This window comes from Rhinopithecus bieti, unplaced genomic scaffold, assembly GCF_001698545.2.
Source record: "Rhinopithecus bieti isolate Rb0 unplaced genomic scaffold, ASM169854v2 scaffold_3527, whole genome shotgun sequence".
Classification (NCBI taxonomy): Eukaryota; Metazoa; Chordata; class Mammalia; order Primates; family Cercopithecidae; genus Rhinopithecus; species Rhinopithecus bieti.
The window spans coordinates 3,721,333-3,744,749 of NW_016804488.1; the positions used below are offsets into that span (position 1 = coordinate 3,721,333).

Genomic DNA, 23,417 nt, shown 5'->3' on the forward strand with positions numbered 1-23,417 from the left:
AGATGTCCAGAAACAAATGCTCATAAAACAACTGAGTTCTACCGCAGCCTGCAGAACTGGTTACCAGAGGGGAATGAGGAATCCTCGCATCCTGTACCAGCTCCCACATCCCTGAGTCCCACACTAATCTCATTTAAGCCCTCATTTTCTAAACATGCCATGATCCAGCCACCATGCCACGCTGTGTATGTTCAACACCCCCGGCAACTTCATATGACAAGCGTATTCTCCCCATTTTACAGACAGGGTGGCTGAGGATCCGACCAGTTAAGTAACCTTCTCACAATCACATAGCTGGAAAAGACTGGAATTCTAGCCCAGGTCTTTCGGAGCCTAGGACACCACCTACACATTTTGCACCACTGCCTCCATCCATAATTGCTTCCTGAAAACAAAAGACACCAGGGCTCCTGGCAGACTGATGTTAGGATGTCTGGACTCCTTGACACGTACTAGAACGCTGGCGTCCTGCAGTGCTGGCTGATGAGAGGAGTCAGGTTAGAGAATACTCTGCAGTGAAGGTTTCCAGCACATAATTGCAGAGACACCCCCTTTACTCTGATGTGGGATCTGGACAAGCCTTCTTTGCAAATTCAGTTGGGCCTCCAAGAACTTCCTTCAGTGCTCAAGGTTCCACGAGCCTCAGATGAACTCATAGGGACTGTGTTCAACTGCCTCAGGAGACAGAGGAAGAGCTGGAGTCAAAGCGAGATGGAAGGACGTGCCCAGGCGTGACATAAGGTAGGTGGCAGAGCTGGGACAGGCCCCAGGTCAGTTTCGAGCATCCCTGAATACCTTTAGGGTCAAGTACTTCTTTGAGTATCTGATGAAGGCCATGGACCTTCTTCTAAGCAAGATGCACTCCAGCCTGCCTGCCACCAGCCAGGAGCACCTGCGATGGGTGTGCCCAGCAGGAGCTGGGCGAGATCCCAGCTCTGATGACTTCCTTAGACTTGTGCAGAGACCCTGCTCTTTTTAAACTGCTACATGCCCCTGAGTCTCAGACTCCTAAGCCTCTTCCTTGTACATTATGTCTGTAAACCATCCTGATGACCAGGGACTACAGATTAAGAATCCATGTAATACCTTCTCTTGGAGTTCGGCACCTCCCAAGCTCAGGGCAATGTTCCTGTGAAGACAAGAATTCCTTCTAACAGAGGAGAAGAGCTATCAGAGGAAAATCCCATCAAAGCTTTCCCTACTTTCTTGGCCCCTGCAAACAAAACGGAAAGTCAGAAAAACAGTCAACAGAAGATCCAGATAAGTAAGGGCTGAAATGTGTGTGTATGAAACAATCACACTGCAGCCTGCAGAACTGTGGCATAAAAACAATAAATATCACACTGGTGCAATAAGCCAGGGAGAAATGACTTTACCCATCAAAACACCACATTTCAGGGCACACAAAGGCACTGCCTGCTGAAAGTCTGCCCCAGGACACTCTCCACAGCTCAACACCATCCACCGCATCCTGGTGACATGCTCTAGAGCTGGAAAAACATGAGGTCAAATCCAGCCATGATGTGGCCAGGCTGTGCATCTCCCCCAGATAAGCTCCTAGAATCTGTAGGCCTTAGTTTCCCCAAGAGCTGAACAGAGAGAGATTTCAGCTTTTATTAGCTGAGTTTATGCGAGGATTAAATGAGATGACTCTTGTAAAGTTTCTGGTAAGACACCGAGACACAGGTAGCACTCAATGACTGGTGGTAATGACAATTTTTTTACTATTGTTATTAGCATGCTTACTCTTTCTATTAAAAAAAAAAGAAAAGCAGCAAGCCTCTTGTCTCTGCAAGGGTAGAGTAGAAGCTGGCTCCTTAAAATGCCTAATAAAAGCTCATTTATGCAGCAAATGCATTCATAACTGCCTAAGAAATCCTACACAATAGAATTTCACAGTTTTGACCCGGGGGTGGGGGAAGCTTTCAGTAATTCAACATAAAAAGATTAGCTTTCTAGATAGGATTCTCTAACACATAATAACAAAACATATCCATAACACTCACCAAACTAAACTTCAGGGCTTGTAGATAGGGGAACACTGATATCTCACAACACATCAAGTAAATATTCAAAGAGGAACATTTGAGAGCCCAGTCCCACAGCTATTACTCAACTACCAGCAAGTGAAGAAAGAGCCTGTCGGTGAGGATCACTTAACTATCAGCAAATACTCCATGCTCATGCTGAGCAGAGCAACCCCTGCTCCAAGTTTCAGATAAAAACAAGAGTTACTACATTGTTCAATATCATAGAAAAAGGGTATCTCCTTCAAAAAAAAAAAAAGCAGTGCTAGTTTACAGTGAAGTTTGAACATTCTTAACAACTGAAATGGAACAGATCAGAGAAAACTTACTGATTCCCAAACCACCAGGCAATGTTTGCACACATCCCAAGCTGTCCCCTGCCCTCTCGCCTGGAGTAGGTTTGCTTTGCCCCCTAAAAGGAGTACAAAGGGCTTTCTACCGCACAGCCAATGCCATTCCAGGAGCTAACAGACAGAAACTGCTCCTTGGGCTTCCCTGGAAGAGGAGTGCAGAATGAAGCAGTGCCCTGAGAACTAGCAGAGGCATCTGATCCAATCCAGCTAGTGACTTATTCATAAATGTGCCACCTGATGCAGCTTTTCCCAAGCAAGCCTGCGGTGCCGGCGCCTATACTCCCGGCAATGGAAATCTCAAGTCATTCTGCAGAAAGACAGCAAGTGCATTGTCTTGGTTCACTTGTTCACGAACCCTCCAAGCCTGGAAAATGAGAATGAGACCGCAAGAGTTGTGAGGGAGGAAGGGCAGAGCTCGCCTTTCATTGGGATGCCTGGCAGCAACTTTGCTTCCTTTTCCCAAGGTGCATTCGTCCACCACCTTCTAGCAGTTTTCCAGGGCAGTCAGCCCAGGTGATCTCTTCAGGAGAAAGCCTAATTATTCCCAGAGAGACATGACAGCTCTGTATCTTAGCTGACCAACCTCAGCATTTGTTGAATTTGTATAAAGCAATTCTTTTTGCCACCTCTCAGGCATGATTTAGTACACTCTTTTCCTAAAGGAGTTCTGATTTTTTTCTTCTCTTCTCCCCTAAAACTATGCAACCAGAAGCTCATTGCTTTCTTGCAGCCAGTCTCTATGTGGCAGCGTGGATTGTCAAGCTTGAAAGCCGTATTTGGTTTCTACCAAACACCACTGTCCCAGGACTACAAAGACATGGTCAAACTGCTCAACGTGTGCAGATGGATACGTCCTGAGCTTGACGGGCTCTCAGCTCCTGTCCAAGCAAGGGCCCGAAAGTCCCAACAAGGGCACAGCAGGTTTGGGGATGGTGGGATCTGACCATGGCTCCAGATCACACCCCCACCTTTAGCCCCTGCTGCCTTATCTGTGCAGGCTGCAGTATCACCTGAATTTAACCGTGTCCCTGACTGGCAGCCCCCAGAGTTCTGATTGACCTCCCCCCGCCACCAGGGAGGAGGCATGGCCAGGCCAGCACAGCCCTGAGAAACAAGGAGTGTGCCGCTGGCTGGCCCCATCATACACACACCTCCTCCAAGCTTCTCTCCTACGTGGACACCACACACGCAGCACACTGCCATTTTGCTGCCACAACCTGAGGAGACTGCACCAGTCTGCTGGTTTCCAGGCCTAACGACACCCAGTGAAGAGCTCTCCGGGGCACCACTGCCTCTCCTGCCTCTCCATTTCAGTCATGGCTTCATTATGTGCCAAGGTTTCTACCTCATTGTCATCTCCGTCTCTTCTTCCTCCCGAGGCCAAAGACTGCCAAGTTGATTCCAGCTCTGCCAAGACTCAACCCCAGCCCCTCCTTTCCCCTGCTCCTGCTCCACTGTTGCTCCTTTCCCTGCACATGGGATTCTATCTGACTTCCTGCTGACCCTTTCCTACCATCTCTGCTCCACTGTTACTCGGGGTGTTGCCTTCTCTCCCCTAGACTCACAGTGGACTCCGAAGGAATCTCCTGCATCACCTGCCTCCCCTTCTCTAGTCCTATTTCCACACACTGAAGATGAATATTCCTCAAGGATGGTCCATCTGGCCATTCTTCCTAATGCAAATACTTTAGTGGTCCCACTGCCCACTGGGTCAAGCCCAAACTCCTCTGTCTGATCCGCCTTGGACTTCAAGGCTGCTTCCCCACACCCCTCATCGCCCACACCATGGTTACTTGAACCTTGGTGTTTCTGCATGTGGGGCAGATCTCCTGCCATCCTGTCTCCATCAACCCTCACCAGTCTTCAGGGAGGGAATGAATGGAGTAAAGTCACAAAAGAGGAAGACACACAAGACTTGACTCTAGAAGTGTCCCATAATGGCAGTGGAGATCAAAGGGGTACTATGGGAGAGAGGACCTTAGGGAATTGACTGGAAGAGGCGTTAACACTGCCTGGGTTCAAATCTCAGCACCACCACTGACTAGTGAGTGAACTAACACAATGTATTTAACTTCCTTTGGGCTGTATTTCCTCATCTGTATAATGGGATAACTACACCTTCTCCACAGCATTAGGCAAAAATTAAGTGATTTCATTCTTGCAAAACCTGTGCCACAGTGGCTGGGATCTAAACCTTCAGTTAGTGTAACTATTGTAACCCAGTGTCAAATCAAACCCATCTGTTCTTACCTATTTGCTCTAGTGCAGAGGAAACCCCAGTGTGCTTCCCTTCCCCATCTAACATGCTAAAGAGAAGATGAAAGATCGGCAAGAAGAAGTGTCTCCATGGCCAGCAGGTCTGTCTAGTAAGGACATCACAGTTGCCTCCTCCCCTCACGTGGTGCCTCTCCACCCTCTACCAAACCAAACAGAGGGTCCTGGGGAGCCATATGCAGGGCTGGGTCAAGGGCCACAGACATGGAGCTGCAGAACTGCAGGCCTGAAGCTGCTCGGGAGCACTGTGATGTGAGTCTTTGGATCAGGGAAGTGCAGGAGCTTGAAACAAATGCCTGTGTCCTAAGGAGGACCAGAGGGTGGCTGGCCAGGGCTGTCCACAGCAGCATGTGACAGAGAGGTCAGAAGGTGGTGCCTGAAAGCAGGTGGCTGCTGCAGGGATCAGGTGACCCAAGAGGACTCAGAAGGAGCCTGAACCAGAGGGCTGGGTGCAGGGTGGGCCGAGCCAGGAGAGGCTGTGGGCTCACAGGGCAGAAGCCAAGGGTGGGACCCCCACACACCCGCAGATAAACCCCACAAGAGCACGTGGCACCAGACCTGTAGCACCAGAAAGTATGCTGACCACCAGCGAAGAAGAGCTCCTGCCCCTCATCCCCACCCAGCCATGGAAGCAGCACCCCAGGGGGAGGGGACCCAAGTCTGACAGCAGCCACCCAGGCCTGGGATCCTGCCATGGTCGGACCTGAGTGTGGTGGAGGGTGGGATGGGGAGAGCTTCAGCTGGATGTGGGATTGACGCTGTCATTCAGAAGAGGCTGAACTTCCTAACCTCTGAGAAATGGGACCGTTCTGGTAGATGATGCAGAGCTGAGTGCTATGGGCTGCCGAGACACCTTCCCGGATAGAGAATCAGGAGAGAAAGACTATAATCTGTTGAGTTAATCCATCCCACAAACCGCTACACATGGTCACCTTTGTCATCATTATTTTCTTAGTCAAAAATGGAAGTCTCCCCTCATCCCCCCAAAAAACGAAGAAGAAAATAATAAAAAAGGAAAAGCACAGAATCACCATACAATATCAGTCTCTTCCTTTTGCCTTTTTTGGGGCACTATGAGAGGAAGGCAGAGTTGAGAGTTCCCACAACCCATCTGGCTATGGACTCCAGAAGGGGTGGAAATGGAACCACAATGATGACCTAGAAAGCAGAGCCATGGAGAGGCTCACACCAGTGCACCCCTACATTGAGATTTGGCCAGCAGGGGGATTCTTATTTTCTTAAGAAATAACTATCAGGGCCAGGCACGGTGGCTTACACCTGTAATCCCAGCACTTTGGGAGGCCAAGGCGGGCAGATCACGAGGTCAGGAGACTGAGACCAACCTGGCTAACACAGTGAAACCCCGCCTCTACTAAATACACAAAAAATTAGCTGGGCGAGGTGGCGGGTGCCTCCAAGTAGTCCCAGCTACTTGGGAGGCTGAGGCAGGAGAATTGCTTGAACTGGCTGAGGCAGCAGAATTGCTTGAAAGGCAGAAGTTGCAGTGAGCTGAGATCGTGCCATTGCACTCCAGCCTGGAAGACAGAGAGACTCCATCACAAAAAAAAAAAAAAAAAAAAAAAAAAAAAAAAAAAACAATCAGATATTTTTATGACTTTCTCCTGAATATTTATTTAGTTTCTTCCTGGGCTGTTTGGCCAAGAACATCCACATTGCATGAAAAGTACCAGAGACGCTATGTGTGAGTTTAATGATTAAGGCATTAAATCGTAGATAATTACGCAAGTGACCAGGAGTAAATTTGACCACACATAACCATGGAAATGACAAACAGTCCACAAGAAGTGTAAGAGAAAATAAATACAAACAGCCATTAAGCTCTTGAATATGTCAGAATGAATTTTTACAAATACTAATTTTAAAAATTATTCAATGGCTTCATCATGTATTTGGGGCATAACAGGCATCTAATTATGTATAGTGACAGAAAACACCTTGGTTTTCCACGAGCATCTGCAGAGACAGGCTGGCCAAATCAGCCAGCGCTGCCTTCAGATCAGAAGACCCATAGCAAAACTGACAGTTCTCTTCTGGATTCTACTCACAGAACCGGCAAGAGACAAGAAAAGTCAAAAGAACAGAAACGCCAGACCTAGAAGGCAAGAACATATTAAGGATAGTGATTTGCTTTCACCAAGCCACTCAAAATGTTTGTTTTTTCCTTCAGTGGGGGGGAAAAAAAGGAGCAGAGCTGTATTGAGTTCCTTCCAGCAAAGTGTGGAAAAGAGAACCAAACCGAGTGGAAATCGTAAGACAAAAACTGCAGAGCGAGACGTGAGACAGGAGGCCGTGCGCTCTGAAAGGTATCTCTGCTGCCTGCTGATAAGCCCCATCCATTTCTGTGTACTTTTGTTAATAACTGAAAAGCAGTGAAATCTGACTAGCCTGCTCTCCACACAGCCCATAACTGATTGGAACTCAACAGAGCTGTGAGAATTTCTCAGGAAAATGAACCCAACTCCCTTCACTTGGGGCCACAGACTCACATGACACCACAGTTCAAGGAAATGGACGTCTGCAGGATGCGCACACAGCAGTGTCTAATGGAGAGTGCCTGATTTCCAGTCCTTGTTTTTGACTACTTCATTACAATCCGGCTAACAAACTTGTGCATATTTGCTATAAAAACAACCAGACCGTGGTATTTATTACCTCAAATGTAATCACCTTACAATCTTATTTCTGCCTCTATTAATAAGTAGAAGTTTCACTGCTTAAAATAAATGGCAAAAGTATTTTACTTAGGATGGTATTACTCTATACTGAAAGATACTGTCCAGTAAGAAAAGCAGAAAAGAAGGAGATGTGAAAATATGCAGAAATAGAGGCTCAGAGCCGGCCTGTTTTGATACTGGTGTTTTCTGAGCTAAGAGCTAAGTGCTGGGTACCTTTAATTCTCCGTTGAAAATATGACACTTGATCACCTCATCGTGAACCGTTTCTCAAAATAGAGACTGGGCCTCCCAGAGGATCCCTGGGCTGGCGAAACCTGAGCTGAGCGGCTCTGACAGGCACTGCTGAGCAGCCGTGTGGCCTCCGGGCACTTCTCGTCCACTGTTAGACCTGTGGCCACCCACCCTTGGGCACAGCCCTGCCTGGCAAGGCCAGACCTGGCATCGGGCTCGCCCACTTCCCAAATACCACCAGCATCAGGAGTTCTGAAAAGGCCGGGCGCAGTGACTCACGTCTGTAATCCCAGCACGTTGGGAGGCCTAGGCGGGCAAATCACTTGAGCTTAGGAGTTCGAGACCAGCCTGGGCAACGCAGCAAAACCCCCTCTCTACGAAAAATACAAAAACTAGCCGGGCGTGTTGGTGTGTGCCTGTAGCCACAACTATTCTGGTGGCTGAGGTGGAGAATTGCTTGGGCCCAGGAGGTGGAGGCTGAAGTGAGCAGAGATGGCACCACTCCACCCTAGCCTGGGTGACAGATCAAGGCCCTGTTTAAAAAAGAAAGAAAAGAAAGAAAAAGAAAAGAAAGTTCAGAACACAGAACCCTGACTGAAGGGCCACTGGTAAACAGCAGGCTGGACTAGGCCAGGGCACATGCCGTGGCACATGTTGCTTGGGTTTACCACCTGAACCTCAGTTACCTTTGGAAAAAGAGAGACAAAGACAAAGAGCACGAGAGGAGGTGAGGGAGGGAGAGAGAATAGAGGGAGAAAAGGATAGAGAGAGAAAGAGAAGACTTTATATTTGAGGCTATTCCACTCCAGAAGTTCTGTCCCCTCCACAACCTGTCTCTGGGGGTCCCGAGGGACAGTCTGCAAACCTCACAACGCTCATGCCTGCTCCTATGGATGTCTCCAGCCTTGGCCTGGCATTTTACCCTCTGCTAATCTGCACTTCCAATGTCCACCATGCTCTGAAGTCAAGCAGCCCAACCTGTTGACAGCCCACGAAGAAACACACCATCTTCGTATGTGCCCTAACACCACAATTCTCCAAGTTAACGCCTCTCAGTTTTATATCGCGGCCCCCAGATTTGGAGGACGGGCGATTCCTTGATGTATCCAGGCTGTCTTGACTGGATTGAGGGAATCCAATGTTAGGTCTGCTGTGCTCTGACAGGTGACAGGGCAGGGATCTGAAGGGACTGTGTGGTGTGGCTAAGGAAGTGCAGCCGCCCTGCATCTCTTCCTATGTCCAAGAACCTCTTGGGCCCTTCCTTTAGCCCCCAGTTGCCTTTAACAACCAGACACAAAACTGTGGGGGGAGTTTTTATTGCAGAACTTTTATAACCAGAACTTTTACTGCAAGTGCATGATTTCCAGAGAGCAATTATATCACCTCAGCCTAAAGCCAAGCACCGGAAACAGCCACGGACACCCCTGACCTTGAGAAGGCTTCCCTTTGTCCTCCACCCACAGCTTCCCACTGGCTGGACAAAACCCACACCACGGGGCATGTACTGGTTTGGAGGGGCCTGAAGTTAACAGTCTGAGAAGCCTCTTTAAGATAAAGAACACAAAAAGCACAACAAACATTAGAAGTCAGGCGGTGAGCTTGGCCCAACACGGGAGGCCCTAACTGTCCAACCTCAGCAAAAACACAGGCCACTTTTCCAGCTGACTCCCCATCCCCTCCTGCACTCTTCCTGAGCCGAGGAGGCCCCCACCAGTCACACAGTCCACCTTCTACTCCCCGCCAAGGCAGAACACTTCTTCAACTTGGCTAAAGAAATGAGAAAAACTTAACAGAAACCCCGACATCCCCTTGAAAAAAAATGACAATACGTTTTCAGATAAATCCTTCCCCTTTTACATAAGTAGGGGCCTGGGCTCACTCAGTGTGTCCTCACGTAGAAGGAAACTAATGCTGACCGACACTCAAATGTACCAACATACCAGGCCTTTGACGGCAACCTAGCCAGGAATGATCATCCCACTTAACAGACAGAAAACAGGCCCAGAGCCCTCACAAGGAGTACTGGGAAGATCTAAGAAAGGGGAAAACCCAGTTCCTGTTTGCAAGTGACTTAAAACATAGAGGGAGATTCAGAGGCGGAGGTTATAGTGCAACAGGCACTGGGCAGAAATGAGAAATCTTATGAGCCACGCAGAGGAAGTGACAATTTTTCCAGGAGAGATGCAGGAAGGCCTCACAGAGGAGAGGATAGGGCAGGGCTCTGGGCCGCGGGGAGGAGGCTTGGGGCTCGGCAGGAGGATGCACCCATTCACTCCTGGTGAACGAGACCACAAGAAAATTTAGGGATCCGTCCCCTTTTGAATGAAACAGCTCATGACTGGCAATTTACACTTTTTATTGCTTGGTGTTCTCACCAGCCAAAGCCAAACTCAAAGTACCCGGCTTGAGCTGAAATTTAGGGTAGTGCCTTGGGAAAGAGCCTGGGTGCTAAGTGGGAGGGGCTTGGGTTGAAATCCTGGATCTGATACTCCCCAGCTGTCCCTCTGCAGCTCACATTCCTCACCTGTAAAGGGGAATGGGACTACCTACTTCCCAGGTGCAATGCGTAGTATATAAACTAATGTGGTCAAGGCATCTGGTACACGATGCACTCAAAAAACAAGGCATGTCTGTGATGAATGCAGCAGGGTCAGTGTCCTAAACCCACCTCTGCCCTGTCTCCATCCTCCACTGCCCTCCCTCTCTAGCAGGGACTCAGGGGGGCAACAGTCTCGCCTCTTCACAGCTGAGCTTGACAGGGCTGTGTGGGGAAGGAACCACCTCATTTGGTTCTGTGTGCCCTGGTTCCAGTATGCACTGGACTGGCCTGAGGAAAACCCAGGGAATATTTCCTTCCTTGCAGTTTCTGACTGCTTCTTTTAAATCAAAACAGAAATGATGAAGCAAAATGCCCAGCTCTGGGCCTGGCCCAAGTTAGTCCTCAATGTGCATGAGTTCAATGGTGCCCCTCCCCAGACTCCAGATCTGCCACCCTGTCCCTCATTTGCTTTGACTTAGCACTCACAAAATAAACTAATTCTTTAATAACTCTCAAGAGCTAAAAGTTAATTTTTTTATCTTAATTCTAGCCTATTAGAAAAAAAAAAGATTTTAAGCAAATAAAGGAGTTTACTTCTCTGCATCCTCATAATAATTTGTCCATAGACAACACTTTTGCTTTCTATGTTGAAAATAATATTACATTGTAACTTGCTAAATTTTAAAACACAAATGACAATAATATTGAAAAATAAGTTCACTAAGATGTAACAGCTGAATTTACTTTTAGGGTTTGTTGATCTACATAAACTGTGAGTCCCTTAACCTTTGTTTTTTTTTTTTTTAAAAAAAAAAAAAAAAAAAAAAAACTTCCAAAATAGGAGAGGGTGTAGTAATACATATGCCACATGTCTACACATTTTTGCCACTAGCTTTTGAAAGCTTAATGTAGTATTATTAAAACATAGAATGCTCGTCATACTTTCCCCATGCTAGGGTGCCTTGGGCCATGTCATGGTCTGTTAAAAACAAAAAAATCCAAGGGCTGCCTCTATTTCAGAAACATGAATGTGTTTAGTAATGAAAACAAAATGTGTATTAGAATACAGCAATATTTACATGGTGTTTTATACAGTGACCAGGTCCCCAAGAGAGTGTGATGGGATTTCTGTTCCTGAAGCTTTGGGCTTCTTCCCTCTGAAGGCTGGGAGCCGTCTGCTTACACCTGGAAGTCCAGCCCATGAAGTAACTGCTGATGTCACAGGTGGCTCTGCTGACATCCTCACAACCTGCCAGGGTTACACCCTCCATGGCATGCCCCTCTGGTACCAGAGGGGAATGAAGAAGGAAAAGGAAGTTCTACCTGAGCCCAGTCTGACCAAGGTGGCCCGTGCCAGCCACCATGCTGACAGCCAGCAGTGACCAGAGAGGATGCTGGGACCAAGCAGCTTTGGGGGTCTCCCTTGGCTGCCTCCAGGCCTTCCACTGTCCTGGTTTGGATTTGCCATGGTAGATTTGTTCGACTACCAGTTATGTATCCTGAAGGAAGGAAGCCACGTGACTTTCACACCTGAGTACCTTAGAGAACAACAGGAGTGCTGTTCTTTGGAGCAAGGATGGCTGGGCCACTCTGGGGTCCCTTCCCTGTAGTTCCCTCCACATACTGGGTTTCATGAGGAGGAGACCCCTGCCCTTCCCTGGGCTTTCTGTGTGAAGCCCTCAGTAAATGACAGTAGCAGGGCAGAGTTCTCGTTTCCCCTTGAAAACCTCTCTTCAGTTTGAATGCAGCAACACAGGGTAGAGCAGTTGTAACCTATACTGAAGTTACTCTTTGCCCGCCAGCCCTAAGGGAAGTGTCAAAGGCCTCTGAACCAGAGCAACTCCATCTTGAACAGGGGATGGGTAAAATAAGGCTGTGTCTCTTCTTATGTTAAAGCAAAGGGGAACAAATTTTGGTTTTGAATACACACTAGCCACAGTCTTTTTTGTGTTTTCAAGGCTTCAGTGCAGGGTGTATCCAGCAGCCTCCTGGCCCCCACCGCAATGCTCATGTCCCCTGACCCTGTGCTCCTCTAATCCCCCTGTGACCCTGACTGCTCTCTCCTCTGCAGAGAAGTCTTACCTCTTATTTCCCTGGCAACCCTGCCTCATCCCTAAATATACTGGTCAGGAAATCCTTTTTCCCAGGAGTCCCAGGTGAAGAAACCTCCCCCCCCAACCCAGCCACAGATGCCCTAAAACCAGCTCATAGGGCTCTCGAGAGCCAACTGTTAAATTTTCTGGAGTGCTGGTAGCATATTAATTATTAAAAAGTAAATTATATAAACTTATGGTTAAATAAAATATATTAAAAATAAGGGTAATAAATATGCAGCCCTTATCACTTCCTACTCATTTCACTGTTATCTGTACCTTTGGCGTTATTAAAATCCATTCTGTACGGCGGTAGAAATACTGTCAGAGGCATCTGACCCAGAGCGACTCCATCTTGAATAGGGGCTGGGTAAAATTAGGCTGAGACCTGCTGGGCTGAATTCCCAGGAGGTTAGACATTCTTAGTCACAGGATGAGATAGGAGGTCTGCACAAAATAGAAGTCATAAAGACCTTGTTGATTACAGGGTGCAGTAAAGAAGGTGGCTAAATCCCACCAAAGCCAAGATGGCCACAAGAGTGACCTCTGTTTGTCCTTACTCCTACACTCCCACCAGTGCCATGACAGTTTACAAATGCCATGGCAAGGCCCAGAAGTTACGCTATATGGTCTAAAAAGGGGATGAACCCTCAGTTCCAGGAATTGTCAACCTCTTTCCAAGAAAACTCATGAATAATCCACACCTTGTTCAGCAAATAATCAAGAAATAATGATAAAAGTTGCCAACCAGGACCTCAGACGCTGCTCTGCCTATGGAGTAGCCATTCTTTTGTTTATTTACTTCTCTAATAAACTTGCTTTCACCTTACTCTATAGATTTGCCTCCAATTCTTTCCTTGCATGAGATCCAAGAACCTTCTCTTGGGGTCCGGATCGGACCCCTTTCTGGTAAGAATACTACTTGATGGGAGTTGCCACAGCCTCTGCCCAGCTCCACACTCATGTCTCACTTTAGTGGCTGGTTATCAGTCATGGTATTATGCCATGGAAATGAGCAAATGTGACAAATCAAGGCACACGTTACTGTTTTATTGATTGTCTAGATCAGGGATCAGCAACATTTTCCATAAATAGCTACATAGTAAACATTTTAGGCTTTGTAAGCCATATGATCTCTGTCACAGCTACTCAGCTTAGCCACTGTGGCAAAAAAGCAATATGTAAATGAATGAACTTGGCTGTGTTCCAATACAATCTCACTTATGGACACAACTTTGAATCTCATATAATTTTTTATATATTACAAAATATTATTTTCCTGTTTTTTAAAAAAATACCTTTAAACATGTAAGAACCACTCTTAGACTGCAGGCTGTACCAAAACAGGATCTGGTCTGTTGACCACAGCCTGCCAAGCCTTGGTCCAGACCTACGATGGTGATGAGGAAATCTTGACAATGCAGAACACATTCACAAGTGGTCCTGTCTGTCGCTTCCACATTGTGAATTGCATAATAATTTAAGGAAACACTGTGAGTATTCATACACTTAATCTAGTTCAGCAAAGTCTCATATCAGTGAAGGAAAGAGGACATTCCAACATTCACTCTCTCACTTTACTCACTGTAAATGAAATATCCATCAACATTCATTACGGAACTGGGTTCCATCAGTGCAGCCACAGCATGGCCCATGGACATGAGTGTGGCTCAAGTAAACAAAAGCATCTGATCAGCAACTGGCTCTACGGAATTTGCATTAAAGAGTACTGAACATATTTTATTTTTTTATTTTTTATTTTTTTGAGGTGGAGTTTCACTCTTGTTGCCCAGACTGGAGTGCAGTGGTGCGACCTCGGCTCATTGCAACCTCCACCTCCTGGGTTCAAGTGATTCTCCTGCCTCAGCCTCCCGAGTAGCTGGGATTACAGGCATGCACCACCACTCCTGGCTAACTTTTTGTATTTTTAGTAATACGGGGTTTCAGCATGTTGGCCAGGCTGGTCTTAAACTCCTGACCTCAGGTGATCTGCGCGCCTCGGCCTCCCAAAATGCTGGGATTATAGGCATGAGCCACCGTGCCCAGCCTAGTATTATTTTAAATTATGTACTACACATCCTTTTCATAAGCGAAATTCATAAGACCACCGTTTCCTCGGAGAGTTGGCTGTTCAACAATTCCTAACCCAGCACGGCCTATCCCAGGGGTCCTGATGGTGACTGGTGAGCAGTGGGCCTTGCCACCCACCCAATTCTAGGCAGTGAGTGCCTTAAAGGCAGGGCTGCATCTGATCCAGCCTTTCCCTGCCCCAGAATAGGACCTGGTAACCCTGCTGGTGTTCAGGCTAAGTAAACGAACCCATGAGTGGGCATAGCACCTTGGTCCTGCACCATCTCTTGTTTTTTTTTTTTTTTTTTTAAGGATTATTAGAGAGAGCAAATTCCAGTTTTGATCACAATGTGGAAAACACTTCAATGAAGTCTCAACGTGTCCCTCCAATAACAAAAGATTATACACAAACTTTTAAACATTCTTTTACTTAACTGGTACTTAGTAAGTCTCTATTTTCAGCCCAATACACACTATTTTGCATGTTATTCATGACAACAATTCAGTGTCTAAACTCATTTTAGAACATAAATGAACCAAATGCCAGTGAGAACATGTCTCCCCACAGGCGCTCAGTGCTGGGCAGAGCTGGTCCCCTTAGAAGGCCTGGGTGCTCCCCTGTGCAGATTCCATTAAGAAACCAATGTTCCTCGGCCGTTCCCATGATCACTGATTAACATTTTAGTGATGTAGCTCCGGCTCCAGAGGAAGAGAAACAAATTAATCTCATATTTTTTTAAAAAAGTAAAAGTCATTGTCATTGGAAGAGCAGCTTGATGAAATGGAAGTCGTGTACACGTGACAAACTAACACATATGGCAAGGAGAGATGGAGGCTGACAACTCCGGCAGCCAAACACTGCCGTGTCAGTATTTCCTCACTTCATATGGTTTTAAAAAGGTAATAAAGCCTTTTCCAGACTCATGATCCTCATTCCTCAGCTGCTCACAAGGTCCATCCTGCAGAGAAGTGCTAGCTCCTTCAGGGAGGAGTCCTCTCACACGGGATAACACAGGTGAGGCAGGAGAGTAATGTCTGAAGACAGGGACCCTAAGGCCAACTCACGCTGACTTCCTAGACCTAAATCAAAAGGAAAACCCCAACTTTGCATTCCCAAGTAACAAAAGGACCAGAGGCTACTCCCCTTTCCTGCATACAGATGAAAAACTGAAAGCACCTCTGATCGGTCCCCTCTCACAACCAGTCTGGTCTCAGGCCAAGTCCTCATTTGCATAAGAGTATAACTTTGGAACTTCACTTCAGCTTCTGATTGGTCACTTTCTGCAATCAATCAGATGTTTGCATAAGGTGTAACTTTATAACTTCGCTCAAGCCTCTGATGGGTCCCCTCCCACAACCAATCGGACTGACTGTGGGCCACTACTTCATTTACATAGGGTGTACACCAAGTAACCAATGGGAAATCTTTAGAGGGTATTTAAACCCCAGAAAATTCTGTAACCAGGCTCTTGAGCCACTTGCTCAGGCCCACTCGCACCCTGTGGAATGTACTTTCATTTTCAATAAATCTTGGCTTTCATTGCTTCATTCTTTCCTTGCTTTGTTTGTACATTTTGTCCAATTCTTTGTTCGAGACACAGGAACCTGGACACCGTCTGCTGGTACCACAGGCTGCCCTGGCTGGACTCAGCTTCAAGTTGTACAGTATAAAAAAGGTGCCAGAAAGTTCCAGAGTGTCAATCAACCTGAGCTGTCCACCAACCCTGCTGTACTCCAATTCCTCACCCATAAATTGACTCTTTGATCTCTGAGGTCACCTACTTGATGCTGTTGAATGTTATGATCTTCAGGTTCATACGATCCACAAACAGAAAATGTTAACTTAGGATTTGAACACAGCTAGATACCCACCATCTGCTCTGTTCTGAGAACTGGGCCCTGGAAGAGCTGGAGACAGAGCTGAACCCAACCCCTGGGTAGAAGAGGCCCACCTGCCCAGGTGCTTCCTCTCTGCGAGGCCCTGTCGGATGCCGACATTATCACCTCCGCACAGCTGGTTCATCCAACAAGGTGCCCGACGCAGAGCAAAGCCGAGGGTAACCACTACCAAGGGAAGTCCAGGCCCCAAAGGAGGAGAGCTGGCTGCTCCCTTGGGGAGCTGCCCAAGGTCACCAGGCACCCAGGAGGGGCTGACCAGGTATGAAGGGACATGGAGCTAGGACCAGACCAATTTTCTACGCTTGTTAAACTTGCCGTGGTGGCACTGCTTGGATGAGTGAGCCAGTCCCGTTGTACCACTAAGGACGGATGGGCAAAACATGGCATGAACTGATGTAAGAGAATGCGATCAAGCCAACGTGCTGAGGTGGGGACTATTCTGGACGCTATTCCATGAAGCTGAAATAATGTTGTGGCTTCATTGCACTGATGCGAAGGCAGCTGCATGCAGGGAGCAGAAGTGCTGGAGCTGATGCTGCGGTGTGACTCCCTGTCCCCCTAATGTTCGGGTCATCTCACCCCTCTGTGCCTCAGGTTCCAGTGGTGACACAGGGGTGACAGTCATGTCACTGCCCCTCGTGGGATACTGCAAAGCACTCAATACCAGCTGCTACTATGGGATCTATTGGAAATTTAAAATTATATACTCACCACACAATTAAAAATGAGCTAAGGCATAATCTTGTATATATCTATGAAAACATGGTGCGGGGCTTGTGGTGAACAGTTAAATTCTGGTACACCCATACCACAGGCTACCCTTCAGCAGGGAAAAGGAGGCAACACAGCAAGCTGAGTGGGGCCCTAGGACGTTATGCTGGGTGAAAAAAAGCAAAGTCTCAGAAGGTCACATACGTTATGATCCTACTGATACAAAATCCTCAAAATGACAAAAATCATAGCAATGGAGAACACACTGGTGATTGCCGGAGTTGGGGACAGCAGGAGGTGGTGGTTGTGACTGAAAGGGGGTAGAAGGAGGTCTTCGGGTGAAGGAGGGGCACCATGTCTGGCCTGCATGGACCTCCAGGTGTGAGGATGTGCATGTGGCGGGCACCTGCACCAGTGTCCTCTTCTTGGTTTTGGTACTGTCCTACACTACAGATGACAAAACCATGGGGAAACTGGGGAGGGTACCAGGACCTCTGTGCTACCTTTCCAACCTCCTGTGAATCTTCAAAATTAAAAATTAAAAAATATATCAGCTAAGGAAAGATAAACCATCGTGTGAAAATGCTTTCCCCATGTCGGTCCCTGCAAGGTGACTCTGGCCACACCCTCCTCTCCAGCATAGTTTTCTGCACATACATGTGTGCTCAGCTCCCACCCTCAAGGCTCCAAGATAAAACCCAGTGCACAACCTGCCAATGAGAACTGAGGCTGCAAACCATGTTCCAGTGCAAAATGGAAACACAGGAATAAGCCACACTCCAAGGAGAATGTCTAAGTCCTCTACAGAGGCCTGGCCCAGCATGCCCTGGTGCCCCATGACTGCAGTAGATATTTGCTGTCCTCCTTCCTATACATCTGCTGTTGTCCACCAAGGCATAAACAGAAACACTGACTTTTCAAACACTTCATGGTTTCTTGACTTGTTCAATCACATGGCCTTCTTTGCCAGGCTACTGTAATAGCCACTCACTTGTCCAAAACCTTCAATTAGGGAACTCTATATTCTGGCCACAGATAGAGAGTTGTGTGGATGCTGCTTTTGACAATACAGAGGTACTTCCTCCTTTTCACACCAAACCAATAGGGTCTCACGGGGCCCAGCCTCTCCTACGGCCACTCACTGTCACCCACAGTGTGTTCCAGTTCCAATCCCTAAGTCCCTCAGCTTTCTCCCAGGCTGCAAGACACTGCCAGAGGAAACTGGCCCTCCCCACAAAGTCACATGTGGTGACCCCAATAGGGCCCCCAAGTAGATGTTCCTCCTCATTGCTCTCAGCCCCATTATATCATTGCTGCAGCCATTCCAAGTCCCGGAAGACCTCGCCCAACATGTTCCTGTCCTGGGCTCCACCCTCACCATGCTTCTGTCCGCAGAGACCCCAAGGAGTTCCTGCAAGGAACGCGGTTTCAGAAAAGGGCTAAGCTCACATCTCTTCTAAGGCTTCACCCATTTTTTTCTCTGTTCCCCTATCTTTAGTTTGTCCCTGTCTTGGCTCGCTAGCTGAGACTGTTCTTTCCTTCCTCTTTCCACACCTCCTTCCATTCAAAAGAGGAAACCTTTCCAAAGAGTAGCCCTATACCAAATGTCCCAATTTCCTCATAGTTTCCGAAACCCATGTCTTTACAGCCAGGCTTCCTCCACGCTCTAACCGACCTGATCAGTTGCCTTTTCCCATGATGACCCTCCCTGCCTCCCACACACCCTTCTCCTGCAAGTCCACAGCTCCCTGAAACCCCTGCTTTCACATCTCCAGAGTCTTGTGGATGCTGTTCTTCTGCCTGGAATGCCTTCAAAGTCCAACAAAACACCAGCCCCTTCTAAAATCCAGCTCATACTCTTTCATCTTCACTTTCTCCTCATCCCTACCCACTCCTGCTGAAATTAGAAGTATTTTCCGCAAAAGCTAAGATTTCAATTCTGTGGTACTGAATACTTTCTCCACAACTCTATAACATTTGTACTGATTCCCTTCCTCCCTTGGAGTGGACAATTCTGTCCTCTTACCAAACTCAACCACCAGAGTAGCTAATAGCAGCCTGCTGAAATGTGAGTCCAATGAATGAATTACATCCCATAGAAGAAATAATATATTAATAAATATAAAATGAGAAATACAGTTTCATGTATTCTGCAAACATGTATCAGGACCTACCACTTACAGGGTATTTCCTAGGGAGTCTATAACATAAATGATACTACAGTGTATGGTCTCAGATCTCAGGAAGGTTCTAGGGCAATAAGACAGACACAACTGTTTAGCTAAAAGCAAGCCTGAGATTAACTGATGTGAAATAAGCAAAAGGCACCTCGCAATAGACCATATGGCACTATTCAAACATTGGGGCACTTTTAAAGTTTTCTTATTGATATTATTAAATTATGCAAAACAAAGTTTAGGTAAAGGACAAATCCTGCCTGCAGAGTAACTTGAAATTTTGTGAGGAAATGATTTTAGCAAAAATAATACATCATCCAAAGACTTAGTTTTCATTATGGCAAAGATCTCTGCAAATGCAAGGATGATATCTATGAATTACACCATGTGGTATGTATATGTCATTTATTTTTAAGCAGAAAGGCCTAAAAATATCTAGTAGCATTTAGAAAATATTTCACACTTCTTTTTATCACTCCATGAATTTAAAACTAAAAAAATAAATATCCTAGCCTTAATGCAGAGAAGCAAGTATCTAAGTTTCCTACTTGAAATAAAAAAACAAAAGACTCTAAGAAGAAGACGGCATTTTCCTGTATAATTTGGACCAGGGAGACAAAAGGCCTGCAGCAAGTCTATCCAGGCAGGAGCTCTATCTCCATCAGCAGGGGCCGCCTCCTCTATCCCTAACAGCTCAGAAGCCCGTGGTAAATGCTGTTTGTTGTCAGCAGAACACATGCACCAAGCAATTCCCCTACCCTGAACCTCCTGCCCATCCTCTCATCCCACTTCCAATCATGGCTCATTCCCCAAAGCTCCAGGAGAAACTCTCCCCTGGCACCCAGTCCAGCCCTGACCTTGTCCCAGCCACAGCGTCCCTGCTGGTCTGGCTGTCAGCCCCGGTGGGGTGGAGAGAGAACCATGCCTGTACACCATACAGTGTAGCACAGGCCATGCTATTAGACCTGGGCCATATAACTTCTACCGCATTCAAATAAAATGCACAAAATGCTGATTAAGGAAGTATTGTAATGTTTATGAAGAAAGAGTTATTGTGGTTGCAATTCTATGGTGTCCTTGACTTGTAGATTCTATCAGTTACACAGATTGTCATACTTGCAGACTTCTTCCAAAGTTTGGCAAGAACAAATGGGCTTTTTTTGTGCAGATGACTCATTTACATTTTTAATTATTTTAAACTACATGAAAATAAATGACTACACTGAACGATTCAAAGAAAAATTAGAGTGTGTTCCCAAAATAGCCCAGGGTGGACCCCTCTCCCTGCCAAGTCCTAAGCATTAGAGCCCAGCACGCCCCAATAAGTCATTACAGCCAACACAGATGCAGCCTCCCTGCAAACACCAAGCAGTGCGGGCCTGCAGGACTCAGTGCCTCACAGAACCAGTGGATACCTGTGGTCATTGCCAGAATCGTGCGGTGACCGCGCACCCTTCCATTCCCAAGGCAGAAGCCTCAGCTCCTTTCTACCTCCCACCTGCCATGTTAAGTCACAGGCCGTGCACCTTAAAGGCTGGAGGCCATCCACAGAGAGGACCCTCCCAAACAACTCCCAACTGGGAATGGCCCCAACAAACACCGTGAACTTGGAGTCTCTCTTCTTTCGGGGCTGCTCGGCTTTCTCAGTGGTGCTGTCTCTTCATGTTACCCACAGCCAGCGGGATCATGTTCTCTGTTCCCTCTCAACTATCAGAACCAGCCTTTCGGACAGGATCTCCTGAGGTTTCTGCTAGTAAGGTATAAATAACAGATTCCCTGGAAGGGTTGAAAATTGGAAAGGAAATAGGAATTTTAAAATCTTCCACTTCAAGACAACTGGTTGGATGAATGGGGGAGATGGTGGCTTTATTTTTCTTTTGAAGAAAGTATACAAAGGTGGACACTGGACAGGTAGGGGCAAGGTGACTATGGAAGCAACTCATAGCTGAAGCTTGCTCCCATCTCCCATAACATAAAGGCATTCATGGCAGGGGGTGGGGAGTCTTTCTCCTCCACCTATTCAAAGTGATCTTTAGAAGGTCTGCATCACTCCAGCAAACAGCGTCCAGGTTGGTTCTTGCCATATTCAACCCTATTGAAATTATCCTAAGGCAGACCGGTCAGCTGAGTTACTGCTGAAAGAAAACCCCGAAGGATTATTCTACTTAAATTAAAAATAAACAAACAAACACAAGGCCAGGCGCAATGGCTCATGTCTGTAATTCCAGCACTGTAATCCCAGCACTTTGGGAGGCCAAGATGGGTAGATCACTTGAGGTCAGGAGTTCAAGACCAGCCTGGCCAACATGGTGAAACCCCCATCTGTACTAAAAATACAAAAGTTAGCTGGGCATGGTGGTGCATGCCTATAATCCCAGCTACTCAGGAGGCTAAGGTGGGAGAATCGTCTGAGTCGGGGAAGGGGAGGCTGCAGTGAGCCGAGATCATGCCACTACACTCAAGCCTGGGCGACACAACAAAACAGGCTTTGCATACAGAATTGTAACACAGAGTCTACCACTTTGAGGCACATCAAAAGATACGAGTTTAATATAAAGAATTCTCCTCCTACTGTGCATCTGTGATTATGAAATGATTCATGTCATAAAACTTACATATAAAATAATACTGCTCTATTCCATTGCTTTAGAATATGAAATAAGAGATATGATTTTATGGGGAAGACTACACTTAATTGGAAGGTGAGAGAAGAAGAGCAACATGTCCCAACCATGGGCTTTGCAGTTCCTCAAGGAGACACCAGCAAGACACTTCAGAGGACCCCAGGAACCACAGCCACCCCCTAAAAAAAACTGTCAGATGATCCATTGGTTCTTGTTATTCAACCTCACATTCAGTTGGATGGTACAAGATGGAGGGCAGGGGTCTAAAAATGTGTATTTTGAGTGCATGTACATTACACAAGTGATAAATTACTCCCCATTTTACAAATAGGACACAAATGATTCTTTGGAGATTATTTTCTAATGGCACAAAATATCTTTTGTTTGTATCAGCTTTAACACTCCTCAATCTACCCAGTCTTTGTAAATACCTAAATACAAATCGTTTAAATTTAAAAGAACTAGGAAATAGATTTTAACAACAAAATTTAAAAAAATAAAAATGAAAGATGCCTCAGACAGAATAATGGGCATAGGCACAACAATGTTGCCTAGTGGTTAAATTTTTAAGGAGAAAATTATTCAATCATCCCCAAAGCTACAGAAGCACCTCAGATACAAATGTATTCAGGGATAACTTTACAATCTTTATCATCTGAACAAAAATTTACTTTTTCTAAGCCCATTATGTAATTAAGATTTGGAAGATATACTGGGATAAACCAGGTTAAGACCCATTCTGAACATATCTTTTTCTAAAAGAGACATAGTACAGTTTATTTACCCAAGTCTGCATTTATACCTATTCAATATGTTTAAATGATAGAACTTTTGAACCCATTTGTGAATCTGTCTCTCAGAACTCCTGTGTATGGGATCCAGATGAACGGAGTTCAAGGCAAGGCTATTTGTGACCCCTGGTGAGTGAGGGGGCCCCCACCCAGGGAACCATCCATTGGGTGACACGAGGACATGTAACCCCAAAACTGAATCTTTGAAAGGGAAGGCAATGAAGTGAACGCAACAGACACAGAAAATCCATTGCTTAACCCTAAGCATGAAACGTTCCTGGAAATCTCTCATCCTTCCCACAGAACATGTGCCTGGAAAGGTGAGCATGAAACCATTCTCGCAGGATGAGTCATGTTTGAGATGAGGGCAGAGCATGGAATCCAGAAGTGAACATGTCTTAAATCCTTCAAAGATAGATTAGACAAGGAAAGATTCCAATGTCACTCCTTTTAATGACATTTTTATTAGCGTAATAAATTTTGTAACTTCTCTTCTCCAAGCAGAGAATATCCACATTTCTTTGTAATCATCTTTGTTCCTACTTGACACTTTCCTTTTACTTTTGCTCCTGAATGAAAGCTTTATTTTTGCATTTTCACCACGCTATAATTCTTTTGTTGATCAGAATAACAACTGGATTACCAGACAATGCTGCCAGGAGCCACCAGACCTAAACTGGGCACAGAGGCTCACATTCAAACCCTCTGCAGAGCTGGCTGTGAAAACTGTACCAGGAACTGGCTTAAAGAAGAACATTTTCCTTGAGAGCTGAGGCAGGCAGATCGTTTGAGGCCAGGAGTTCGAGATCAGCCTGGCCAATGTGGTGAAACCCTGTCTCTAACTAAAAATACAAAAATTAGCTGGGTGCGGTGGCGTATGTTTGTAATCCCAGCTACTCAGGAGGCTGACGCAGGAGAATTACTAGAACCCA

At 46.3% G+C, this 23,417-nt stretch overlaps 1 protein-coding gene across 7 annotated transcripts in view; it reads right to left on the reverse strand.

Moving 5' to 3' along the window:
• The window catches only part of COBL (cordon-bleu WH2 repeat protein), a 294,288-nt gene that overhangs the window by 216,872 nt on the left and 53,999 nt on the right, over positions 1–23,417 (reverse strand). The window contains exon 1 of one of the 7 annotated variants that reach the window (XM_017868605.1): positions 1,087–1,187. The exons of the other annotated variants lie outside the window; for them this stretch is intronic. The gene's annotated coding sequence lies outside the window, so the exon portion shown is untranslated. Of the gene's footprint in view, positions 1–1,086; positions 1,188–23,417 lie in introns of those variants that run through there. 7 annotated transcript variants of the gene reach the window in all.